The sequence below is a fragment of the Schistocerca piceifrons genome, chromosome 2 (assembly GCF_021461385.2).
Source record: "Schistocerca piceifrons isolate TAMUIC-IGC-003096 chromosome 2, iqSchPice1.1, whole genome shotgun sequence".
Lineage (NCBI taxonomy): Eukaryota > Metazoa > Arthropoda > Insecta > Orthoptera > Acrididae > Schistocerca > Schistocerca piceifrons.
The window spans coordinates 317,241,869-317,255,802 of NC_060139.1; positions in this window are offsets into that span (position 1 = coordinate 317,241,869).

The window sequence follows — 13,934 nt, forward strand, 5'->3', positions numbered from 1 at the left end:
AGACGGCACAATGTGAACAGTCTTGACTTGCTGGTAAATTAAATCCAAACTCAACTTTCGTGTCCAGGGTCGGTGCGCCACAGACCTCGTAGCAATGGGAACAGCCCCACACACTCCGACACTGCGTAGAGACCGCCAGCGGGCCCGGCCAAACTTCCCCCACGTGGAGGTTTCCTCGCTGCTCCATGCCAACCGACCGACACACATCAGTACGGAGACAGCACTAAAATAACTGAGCAGTCGACATCACAAGCTACACACAGTTTCACTAACACTTGCACGAAGTACTAGACAATGCTAACGACTGTGCAATAACAAGGACGAATCACGAGTCGGCACATGCAGGCAACCCATAAGCGATCGCCGGCCAACATACAAATCGTCCGACAAGACGACCGACCGAATACCAACCAAGGTGGTCCGCACTCAAGTCATGGCTGTCCGGATCTCACTTCAGCAGCGCCCCGACTGAACTTCTGACGCGTCCTAAGTCAAACACTGCCAGGTCCGAACTGCACTGCTAGCACCTCCCAACTCACTGGTAGATCCGAACTAAGTACAAACGCACGACAGCTGGGAAGTAACAGCAGTCAGCAAAGATAATACGCCAGGGCATACATCTATAAGCGCCGCTGCTGCCACACACAGGGAGGCAAAGCAGCAACTCACTTAAAACAGAAATTGAAACTAACGTAACGAGGTGGCAGTATGGTGGTAAAAAAAAGAAAATAAAAAACTAAAAAAAAGTTTGTAAAATAAGAGATGGCGCGAACACAAGCCACGCATGGCTCATGGTATTCAGTATTAAATACGAACATCCATTTAGTGGTTTATAACATCACCTCTGAGGGGAATAATAAAGTAGACAGGCATTTCGGTGGGTGCATTATTTCGTTGATTTCCTAAAGCAGCCGATAAATAAGTGTATCTTATTTCCTGACGTGGACCATGTCCATTTTAGTAGCTGAAAGGAATGATGACAGTAGGTGAATCATTTGGATATGTCCAGTTTCAGAGAGCGCTAACTCCAAGTCTTGCCCATTAGCACCAGTCATTCGGAGGATCACCTCAAAATATTTGTCTATACTCCACAGTCTAAGTAGTCCTTGCCTGAAATGGTTATTGCTTCTGTACGATTGAAGATAACAATAACAGATCGAAGTGATGTCACTGAAACATTATTCTGTATACGTCAGTCGCCAGTCTAAGATGAACATAGAACTTTTATTTACCGTGCATGGATTCTCCGCTTTCGTTTTCCGCTAGAGGTCCAATGTCAATGGTACTATGAAATATTGTCACTGGCTCATCACTCTTTTTGCCAAGTGTTATTCCTGTTTTAGTCTTTAGTTCGCAGACCGGTGAGAAGCAACTCTCCATTCTGCTGTATCCTGTGCAAGCGTCATCATCTCCAAGTAACTACTGCAACCTGCTTACCATATTCATCTCTTGGTCTCTCCTAAGATTTCTACTGCCCACACTTCCCTTCAAAACTAAATTTGTGAACCATTTATGCCTCAGAACGTGTTTTGCAAACCAAACCCTTCTTCGAGTCAGGTTATGCCACAAACACACTATGTGATCGAAAGTATCCGGGCAACCCCAAAAAACATACGTTTTTCATATCAGGTACATTGTGCTGCCACCTACTGCCAGGTACTCCATATCAGCGACCTCAGTAATCATTAGACATGGAGGGAGAGAAGAGTGGGGTGTTCCGCGGAACTCACGGACTTCGAACGTTGTCAGGTGGTTGGGTGTCACTTGTGTCATACGTCTGTACGCACGATTTCCACACTCCTTAACGTCCATAGGTCCACTGTTTCCGATGTGATAGTGAAGTGGAAACGTGAAGGGACACGTACAGCACAAAAGCGTACAGGCCGACCTCGTCTGTTGACTGACAGGGACCGCCGACAGTTGAAGAGTGTCGTAATGTGTAATAGGCAGACATCTATCCAGACCATCACACTGGAATTCCAAACTGCATCAGGATCCACTGCAAGTACTATGACAGTTAGGCGGGAGGTGAGAAAACTTGGATTTCATGGTCGAGCAGTTGCTCATAAGCCACACGTAACGTCGGTAAATGCCAAAAGACGCCTCGCTTGGTATAAGGAGCGTACGGAGCGTAAACATTGGACGATTGAACAGCGGAAAAATGTTGTGTGGAGTGACGAATCACGGTGCACAATGTGGCGATTCGATGGCAGGGTGTGGGTATGGCGAATGTCCGGTCAACGTCATCCGCCAGCGTGTGTAGTGCCAACAGTAAAATTCGGATGCGATGATATTACGGTGTTGTCGTATTTTTCATGGAGTGGGCTTGCGCCATTTGTTGTTTTGCGTGGCACTATCACAGCACATGTCTACATTGATGTTTTAAGCACCTTCTTGCTTCCCACTCTTGAAGAGCAATTCGGGGATGGCGACAGCATCTTTCAACACGATAGAGCTCCTGTTCATAATGAACGGTTTGTGGCGGAGTGGTTGCTCGATAATAACATCCCTGTAATGGACTGGCCTGCACAGAGTCCTAACCTGAATCCTATAGAACAACTTTGGGATGTTTTGGAACGCCGACGTCGTACCATGCCTCACCGACCGACATCGATACCTCTCCTTAGTGCAGCACTCCGTGAAGAATGGGCTATCATGCCCCAAGAAACCCTCCAGCACTTGATTGAACGTATGCCTGCGAGACACCATACTGAATTTCAGCATTCCCGATGGAGGGCGCCACGAACTTGTGAGTCATTTTCAGCCAGGTGTCCGGATACTTTTGATCACATAATGTATCTTTTCTCCCCAATAATATTCAGTACCTCATCTTTAGTTACGTGATCTACCCATATAATCTTTAGCATCCTTCTATAGCATCACATTTCAAAAGCTCCAATTCTCTTCTTGTCTAAACTGTTTATCGTCCAAGTTTTACTTCCACACTTGTCTACACACTAGATAGATAAATTCAGAAAAAACTTCCATATACTTAAAACTAAATTCGGTGTTAACAAATTTATCTTCTTCAGAAACACATTTCTTGCCCTTGCCAGTCTACAGTTTATTTTCTCTTTACTTCAGCCATCGTTAGTTATTTTGCTGACGAAACCGCAAAGCTCATCTATTATGTAAGTATGCAGGCTTTCGTGGCCGTTGTCACTGAAGTTAAAATCTTCTGTGTTATTAGGCGGCGTCATATTTCCTCTAAAATGATCACCGTTTCGACCCCTCTGCTGGGATCTTCCTCAGGACCTTCCGGTGTCCTCTACTGATAGAACACTGTCAGAGGCGAGGGTCGCGTCCTCTTACAAAGGAGAGTTTTCTCGCGTTCGTGCTGGAGAAGTGGTAGTATTGGTTAAAATTCTTATGGCTACCATTGGTGGTCCATAGTCATAGGCTAATATTTCCTCACTGATGCAGAAGAAGGGCTGTTTTTAGCTTAAGTCCTGTGGATACTATTGGTGGCATTGGATAGAAAGGCAGTATTCCACAGGGTTATTGGTTGAAATTCCTCCTACTGCTATTGGGGGGTCATCATGATTGGCTAGATTCGAAACGGACAGAGCAAAAGAGGGGGAATGTTTACAATAATACATACACGGCCACAGTACTATAAGGACATTCTGAAAGTATCTCATAAGGTTTTGGAAACGATCACTGGGCTACGCTACAGATCAGTCTGTCACCACATCCAGTTTTCCTCCAGTAACATTTGTAGGCTTCGCCACTCACGACCAAACTGTAACATTGGCGTACGAAACAATACTCTTAGAAATCCTTTCATTTCCCGAGAGAGAGAGAGAACCAAAAGTAAATAAAAACTACATTAAATACGAAAACCAGTAAGCAACTTAATAAACCATCATAGCTAAATCAACAATCGTCGATCTCACGCCCTCCATGTCGAAAACACAAGCAGCCAATTCGTACCTTGCACTAAAACAAGGCAACAGATTCAGCGATTCTCATTGGCTACGATATACACACATCAAAAAAATGTTTGCATCACCTCGGTTCCGATAGTTCTGGAACCTGTACAGAAAAATGGAATAGAGATCAACATAAACATCATTTCCGCCATTTTTATTGCTCATGAAAACCACAAAATGCATTTTGTACCACCATACAGCGAGACCTTCAGAGGTGGTGATCCAGATTGCTGTACACACCGGTACCTCTAATACCTTGTAACACTGACCTCTTGCATTGATGCATGCCTGTATTCGTCGTGGCATACTATCCACAAGTTCATCAAGGCACTGTTGGTCCAGATTGTCCCATTCCTCAACGGCGATTCGGCGTAGATCCCTCAGAGTGGCTGGTGGGTGACGTCGTCCATAAACAGTCCTTTTCAATCCACTCCAGGCACGTTCGATAGGGGTCATGTCTAGAGAACATGGAGGTCACTCTAGTCGAGCGATGTCGCTATCCTGAAGGAAGTCATTCAGAAGATGTGCACGATGGGGGCACGAATTGTCGTCCATGAAGACGAATGCCTCTGCAATATGTTGGCGATATGGTTTCACCATTGGTCGGAGGATGGCATTCACGTATCTACAGCCGTTACGATGCCTTCTATGACCACCACCGGCGTACGTCGGCCCCACATAAAGCCACCCCAGAACATCAGGGAACCTCCACCTTGCTGCACTCGCTGGACAGTGTATCTAAGGCGTTCAGCCTGACCGGGTTGCCTCCAAACACGACTCCGACGATTGCCTGGTTGAAGACATATGCGACACAAATCGGTGAAGAGAACGTGATGCCAATCCTGAGCGGTCCATGCAGCGTGTTGTTGGGCCCATCTGTACCGCACTGCATTGTATCGTGGTTACAAAGATTGACATCGCCATGGACGCCGAGAGTGAAGTTGCGCATCAAGCAGCCTATTGCACACAATTTGAGTCGTAAAACTACGTCCTGTGGCTGCACGAAAAGCATTACTCAACATGGCGGCGTTGCCGTCAGGGTTCCTCCGAGCCATAATCCGTAGGTAGCGGTCATCCAATGCAGTAGTAGCCTCGGGTCGCCTGAGCGAGGCATGTCATCGACAGTTCCTGTCTCTTCCTGTCTCTTTGTATCTCCTCCATGTCCCAACAACATCGCTTTGGCTCACTCCGAGACGCCTGGACACTTCCCTCGTTGAGAGCCCTTCCTGGCACAAAGTAACATTGCGAACACGATCGAACCGCGGTGTTGACCGTCTAGGCATGGTTGAACTACAGTCCCGTCTCATCACCATCTCTTACCAATCCTCAGTCCATATCACTGTCTTACCTCCATCCATACATACATTTCTTCTCATCAACAATCTCCTTTCCTGGTCCAGGTCCTTCTCCAGTTTTAGAGAAAGCGTACAGGGCTCCTTTTTTAATTATTAGTGTCTCTTCTGTCATGTTCAGTGTTTTTCAAGTGTTTTTGTAGTGTTTAGTGTTCTTCAAGTCTTTAACTGTGCTTTCTGTCCACATTGTTATCACTGTTTTTGAACTATTTAAGGAGACAGCCTTATTTCTTACATGCTCCCATTAACAGCACCTTTTAAAATAATTTAAAATTCACTACAAATGTGTCTCCTTGATTTGTGTTTAGCTTTTAAGTTGGAGACTAATATCTACTGGCTGAAGTGTGGGTTAACTGCATCGTTGCCAACCCACCCTCGCCCACATGTGGCGAAGGGGGATGAAATAACACTAAAAGAATAAAAAGCTGAGAAAATTCAGTATCACCTCTAGTTCAACCAACTGACTCTCCAAGAAAATGAGATCCGTCCCGATATTTATACCTCCTATCGACTTTAACTCTTCCCCACCTAGCCTACTCCACATCAGGGCTCACGTCTCCTTTTCGCTTTCCATCTATCCCCATTCATTTTCTCTTGTAACCACTATCCTACCCACACATCATGCTACTACTCACCTTCTACCTTTCCCATCGTCTATATTACCACTATCCTCCTCAACTCCTCACCATAGTTTTCCTATCTATCGGATCCCTATCGTTTTGCACTCACTCCTCATGGAACATACTCTGTCCTGCAATACTTCCCACACCGGCCGGGGTGGCCGAGCGGTTCTAGGCACTGCAGTCTGGAACCACGCAACCACTACGGTCGCAGTTTCGAATCCTGCCTCGGGCATGGACGTGTGTGGCGTCGTTAGGTTAGTTAGCTTTAAGTAGTTCTAAGTTATAGGGGAATGATGACCTCAGAAGTTAAGTTCCATAGTGCTCAGAGCCATTTGAACCATTTTTGAACTTCGCACACAGTGCAGGTCCTTCAGATTTTCAGGGAAAGTGCAGAGCTTCAGTGCTTTTTCATAGAATCTCACCACGGTGCAGTTGAGTTTTTAAGCTGTAAATATTTGTTGCCCTTTTAGTATTCCATCTGTGACGTTTTTAATTTAAAAACGAAAAACAGTCTTCTTATTTTTCCTTGTTATATTTTTAAGAACGCTCTTCGCTGACGAGCGGCATATTGTAAAGTTGACAGCACACACCCCCTCCCACATAGGACGAGGGTTGGAAAAACTGTGAAAACTAATTTATTGATAAAGAGATTCTATAAGGGTTCATTTTTATCTACTGGGTCATGAAACACTAAAAAGCGAAGGTATGCAAAAGTCCTTCTTAACTTCCGCTTCGAATAACGGGTTTATAGCTACTTAGTGTCCGTCCCGATAGCTGTCAGCGCGACGAATTGCCGTCCTGCGGGCCCGGGTTCGATTCCTGGCTGGGTTGGGGATTTTCTCCGCTCAGGCACTGGGTGTTGTGTTGTCTTCATCATCATTTCATCCCCATCAGGCGCGCAGGTGGCACAATATGGCGTCGAATGTAATAAGACCTGCACCAAGGCGCCTGGACCTGCCCCGTAAGGGGCCTCCCGGCCAATGACGCCAGACGTTCATTTCCATAGCTAATTAGTGAAATAATACCAAACTTCGTCCCGCTTGTGACTGGAGATTACTCCGTCGGTTCACTTCATGGCAGACGTGATATTTGAGACGTGTCTTGTTGAGGCGTACCGGAAGCGTTGGAAGCGCGCCACTGCCGTCTCCGCTGCCTCTGTGGCTGTCGCCGAGCGGCGGCCGGCCATATCGGGTTATTACGGGGGTGGTGAGGGCCCTCGGGGGCGGCGGGGGTGGCGAGCGGCCGCCTCCGCAAACAGCCGGCGGGGCGGCCGTGTTTTTGTTCCTGCCTGGACAGCGGCCCTCGTGTCGTGAGAACCGCCAGCCGGCGGCCGGCGCGGCGCTGCGTGTATCTACAGCGAGTCCCACAAACACTCTGCCGAGGGCCCTCCAGCGCCGCGCTGCGCCCACTCCAGCCCGCCCGTCTAGAACAAGGCCGCCGCCACTCCCCACTCGCCATCGCTCAGTCCAATTCTGGCCCTACACTCGGAACCACTGTGCGCCATTAGCAGACCGGCTGGACACGTCTACCCTCACAGTGCGACTGCCGCACATCGGCAAGCAACCGACATCACCACAACTCTCAGACTCACACTAACCAACCGAAACCCTTTATTAATTACACCACTTACGTTTTTATTATGATTACAAATATCTATACAGACTGTAAATCAACTATTAGCGTTCTCTTTAATTATATGTGGCGTCCGTTCAATCGGGCATTTCCGAAAGAAGCGACGCTATTTAGATCCTGAAGCCACTATAAATTACTGGCATTAGCTTCTAAATGGGCATCCATTTAAATCGATGGCGAAGTTGGAAGTTTGTGTCAAAGTAGGGTCTAGGGGTAGCGCCTTTGATTCATAATCAAAACGTCTTCGGTCCAGGGCTCGATCCCCGCCACTGCCTAAATTTTGATAAATCATCAGCATTTGCGGCCGAAGACTTCCGGCATAAGAAGTCAGCCTCATTCTGCCAACGGCCTTGTCAAAGAGGGCGGAGGAGCGGATAGAGGTTCAGGGCACTCTCTTGTCCTAGGGGTGGGAAATTGCCCCTAAAGGCGGAAAAATCAGCAATGATCAACGACATGAGGATGCAGAAGGCAATGGAAACCATTGCATTAAAGACACGTAACGTGTATCCATAGGACATGTGGCCTGTAATTGAAGAAGTGTCATGATGATCTCTCCATTGGCAAAAGATTCCGGAATAGTCGTCCATTCGGATCTCCGGGAGGGGACTGCCAAGGGGGAGGTTACCATGAGAAAAAGATTGAATAATCAACGAAAGGATAACGGTCTACGAGTCGGGGCGTGGAATGTCAGAAGCTTGAACGTGGTAGGGAAACTAGAAAATCTGAAAAGGGAAATGCAAAGGCTCAATCTGGATATAGTAGGGGTCAGTGAAGTGAAGTAGAAGGAAGACAAGGATTTCTGGTCAGATGAGTATCGGGAAATATCAACAGCAGCAGAAAATGGTATAACAGGTGTAGGATTCGTTATGAATAGGAAGGTATGGCAGAGGGTGTGTTACTGTGAACAGTTCAGTGACCGGGTTGTTCTAATCAGAATCGACAGCAGACCAACACCGACAACGATAGTTCAGGTATACATGCCGATGTCGCAAGCTGAAGATGAACAGATAGAGAAAGTGTATGAGGATATTGAAAGGGTAATGCAGTATGGAAAGCGGGTCGAAAATCTAATAGTCATGGGCGACTGGAAGGCAGTTGTAGGGGAAGGAGTAGAAGAAAAGGTTACAGGAGAATATGGGCTTGGGACGAGGAATGAAAGAGGAGAAAGACTAATTGAGTTCTGTAACAAGTTTCAGCTAGTAATAGCGAATACCCTGTTCAAGAATCACAAGAGGAGGAGGTATACTTGGAAAAGGCCAGGATATATGGGAAGATTTCAATTAGATTACATCATGGTCAGACAGAGATTCCGAAATCAGATACTGGATTGTAAGGCGTACCCAGGAGCAGATATAGACTCAGATCACAATATAGTAGTGATGAAGAGTAGGCTGAAGTTCAAGGCATTAGTCAGGAAGAATCAATACGCAAAGAAGTGGGATACGGTAGTACTAAGGAATGGCGAGATACGTTTGAAGTTCTCTAACGCTATAGATACAGCAATAAGTAATAGCGCAGTAGGCAGTACAGTTGAAGAGGAATGGACATCTCTAAAAAGGGCCAGCACAGAAGTTGGGAAGGAAAACATAGGTACAAAGAAGGTAGCTGCGAAGAAACCATGGGTAACAGAAGAAATACTTCTGTTGATTGATGAAAGGAGGAACTACAAACACGTTCCGGGAAAATCAGGAATACAGAAATACAAGTCGCTGAGGAATGAAATAAATAGGAAGTGCAGGGAAGCTAAGACGAAATGGCTGCAGGAAAAATGTGAAGACATCGAAAAAGATATGATTGTCGGAAGGACAGACTCAGCATACGGGAAAGTCAAAACAACCTTTGGTGACATTAAAAGCAACGGTGGTAACATTAAGAGTGCAACGGGAATTCCACTGTTAAATGCAGAGGAGAGAGCAGATAGGTGGAAAGAATACATTGAAAGTCTCTATGAGGGTGAAGATTTGTCTGATGTGGTAGAAGAAGAAACAGGAGTCGATTTAGAAGAGATAGGGGATCCAGTATTAGAATCGGAATTTAAAAGAGCTTTGGAGGACTTACGGTCAAATAAGGCAGAAGGGATAGATAACATTCCATCAGAATTTCTAAAATCATTGGGGGAAGTGGCAACAAAACGACTATTCACGTTGGTGTGTAGAATATATGAGTCTGGCGACATACCATCTGACTTTCCGAAAAGCATCATCCACACAATTCCGAAGACGGCAACAGCTGACAAGTGCGAGAATTATCGCACAATCAGCTTAACAGCTCATGCATCGAAGCTGCTTACAAGAATAATATACAGAAGAATGGAAAAGAAAATTGAGAATGCGCTAGGTGACGGTCAGTTTGGCTTGAGGAAAAGTAAAGGGACGAGAGAGGCAATTCTGACGTTACGGCTAAAAATGGAAGCAAGGCTAAAGAAAAATCAAGACACTTTCATAGGATTTGTCGTTCTGGAAAAAGCGTTCGACAATATAAAATGGTGCAAGCTGTTCGAGATTCTGAAAAAAGTAGGGGTAAGCTATAGGGAGAGACGGGTCATATACAATATGTACAACAACCAAGAGGGAATATTAAGAGTGGACGATCAAGAACGAAGTGCTCGTATTAAGAAGGGTGTAAGACAAGGCTGTAGCCTTTCGCCCCTACTCTTTAATCTGTACATCGAGGAAGCAATGATGCAAATCAAAGAAAGGTTCAGGAGTGGAATTAAAATACAAGGTGAAAGGATATCAATGATACGATTCGCTGATGACATTGCTATCCTGAGTGAAAGTGAAGAAGAATTAAATGATCTGCTGAACGGAATGAACAGTCTAATGAGTACACAGTATGGTTTGAGAGTAAATCGGAGAAAGACGAAGGTAATGAGAAGTAGTAGAAATGAGAACAGCGAGAAACTTAACATCAGGATTGATGGTCACGAAGTCAATGAAGTTAAGGAATTCTGCAACCTAGGCAGTAAAATAACCAATGACGGACGGAGCAAGGAGGACATCAAAAGCAGACTCGCTATGGCAAAAAAGGCATTTCTGGCCAAGAGAAGTCTACTAATATCAAATAGCGGACTTAATTTGAGGAAGAAATTTCTGAGGATGTACGTCTGGAGTACAGCATTGTATGGTAGTGAAACATGGACTGTGGGAAAACCGGAACAGAAGAGAATCGAAGCATTTGAGATGTGGTGCTATAGACGAATGTTGAAAATTAGGTGGACTGATAAGGTAAGGAATGAGGAGGTTCTACGCAGAATTGGAGAGGAAAGGAATATGTGGAAAACACTGATAAGGAGAAGGGACAGGATGATAGGACATCTGCTAAGACATGAGGGAATGACTTCCATGGTACTAGAGGGCGCTGTAGAGGGCAAAAACTGTAGAGGAAGACAGAGATTGGAATACGTCAAGCAAATAATTGAGGACGTAGGTTGCAAGTGCTAAAAAAAAAAATAAAAAAGGATTCGAACCCAGGTCTCCTGCTTACTAGCTTACTAGACAGATACTCTGACCACTGTGCCATGCGGACACAGTGGTCATCACAGCTACAGAGAATACCTTAGCATACTTCTCGTCAGACCCAAATTCTCAACGTATGCACACACGACTAATGTAGTGCCCCTTACTCATTATCCTCTATCGTGACATTTCGCCGATTCCCATTAAGATTCCCATTAAGAATTAAAGCGCTGCGTGCACTCACACTGATGTGATCACTGGTAATCCTCGCTTTAATTAGGTACACTGACGGAAAAAAAAGAAAAACAAAGAAGAAGTTGTGCGACATAAACAAAAGGTGGTGGGGGTGTTTCCACATCTGAAAGATGGTGTCATACTAATTGTGCGCCAATTCTATAAGGTTGCCGCTAGTAGCACCGCTATGAGGATGCAAATCAGGTTTGCTTAAAATACGCGATGTTACGGCCATGAGCGTTAATTAATTTTGAGATCGGACGTGGTGAGTTGGTGTTAGTCAAGAATGTCTTTATAGTGACAAAGACACCATTCTTAACTACTGCCGGCCGAAGTGGCCAAGCGGTTGTGATGTACGGGACAGTGTCCTGGACGAGTGACTGCATGAGGATACAACGTAAAAAAAAAAGGCTCTGAGCACTATGCGACTTAACTTCTGAGGTCATCAGTCGCCTAGAACTTAGAACTAATTAAACGTAACTAACCTAAGGACATCACACACATCCATGCCCGAGGCAGGATTTGAACCTGCGACCATAGAGGTCGCTCGGCTCCAGACTGTAGCTCCTAGAACCACAGGGCCACTCAGGCCGGCGATACAAGGTCACTTACACAGAATTTCTAGTTTGTGTGATAGTGGCAGCTGGCGGAAAATGTAGAAGAATGTAAGTTAATGATGGGGGAGGGGGGGGGGGGGGGGGAAGCCTCTGGTGCTCGAACACAGCATTAGTAGTGTACAGCTTCATACAGTCAAGTAAATTAAATATCCAGGCGTACCGTTGCAAAGCGATATGAAATGGAACGAGGTCATAAGAACGGTAGTAGAGAAGATGATTGGTTCATTTCTGTTTACTGGGACAATATTAGAAAAGTATAGCTCATCTACAGGGTGTCCATTGATCGTGACGGGGTCAAATATCTCACGAAATAAGCGTCAAACGAAAAAACTACAAAGACGAAACTTGTCTAGCTTGAAGGAGGAAAACAGATGGCGCTATGGTTGGCCCGCTAGATGGCGCTGCCAGAGGTCAAACGGATAGCAACTGCGTTTATTTTAAATACGAACCCCATTTTTTATTACATATTCGTGTAGTACGTAAAGAAAAATGAATGTTTTAGTTGAACCACTTTTTTCGCTTTGTGATACATGGCGCTGTAATAGTCATGTAGAAACAGAAAATAAGAACTAGTTTCTCACGACCATCGATTTACCGTTCTGAAGTATCTCCGTTGCGCCAGTCGCCATCTGGAGACTACGCTAACGTAAATGCCTCATATCTGACCAGACCCGCGCTAAAAGTGCTCCTTTATTTTTTTATTATCGTTTGGCCGTACGTCACGTTCATTCCTCACCAAGGCCAACATATACCATAAATTTGGACGAAATCAGTAATGCCGAGAAGGCGCTTTCTCCTTGTAATTTGTTGCAAATCAAACGAGGAAACACTCTAGAAATACTTTAATACTACTCTAAAGCTGATATTAGTACTGATCATTCATTATTTATTAATTTTATTCTGCCTTAAACGTTTCGACCTTACACCATGCTCAGACGCTCTCCAATAGAATCCATGAACAGGTATCACTGAAAAAACATTGCTACAGTTACATAAAATGTACGTCGTAAAAACGGAAGAAGCAAACGCGCAGTAAAAAAATATTGATAAAATTACATGAAATGCACGTCGTGAGAAACAAAGAAAGCTAGAACTTACCAAATACATTTAACACATTTATAAGTAAAATGTGAACTGGACTTGTAAAACATAGATTGAAAGTGTATTGTCCTGACTACACGATAACATTTGAGTGCAAACTAACTAACTGTACACGTCAAAGTATTAGGTAAAGGAGACCGCCAGATGTCAGTACCATATGGCGGTTATGAGAGTCATATGTTTTGAAATCTTCATACATTGTACACTGAAGAGCCAAAGAAACTGACACAACTGCCTAATATCGTGTAGGGACCCTCGAGAACGCAGAAGTGCCGCAACACGACGTGGCATTGACTCGACTAATGTCTGAAGTAGTGCTGGAGGAACTGGCACCATGAATCCTGCAGGGATGTCCATAAATCCGTAAGAGTACGGGGGAGAGGAGAACTCTTCTGAACAGAACGTTGCAAGGCATCCCAGATATGTTCAGTCATGTTCATGTATGGGACGTTTGGTTCAAAATGTTCAAATGTGTGTGAAATCTTATGGGACTTAACTGCTAAGGTCAATAGTCCCTAAGCTTACACACTACTCAACCGAAATTATCCTAAGGACAAACACACACACCCATGCCCGAGGGAGGACTCGAACCTCCGACGAGACCATCCGCACAGTCCATGTCTGCAGCGCCGTAGAGCGCTCGGCTAATCCCACGCGGCGTAATTATTGTATGACAGCGAAACTTGGTACATATTCTAATGCGTTAATGCGGAACCGATTTACGCTGCAAAATTTAGTTCCAATTTTGACCATGCAAGAAAGACATATACAAATATTTGCATATATAATGAATTAGGAACGGGACATGGGTAGAAATGGTGAAAAAGGCATAATGTTGATTTTATCGGTAACCGCGACTTGCACAGTTTGTTCAGTATGAGCACTGGAGAGGTCGACGAAATGCCGCATCCATAAAACGACCTGATCAACAGTTGCTCGCACCAGTTTCGCTGATCGGGTAGAGACCGAATGTGTCCAGTGTAAA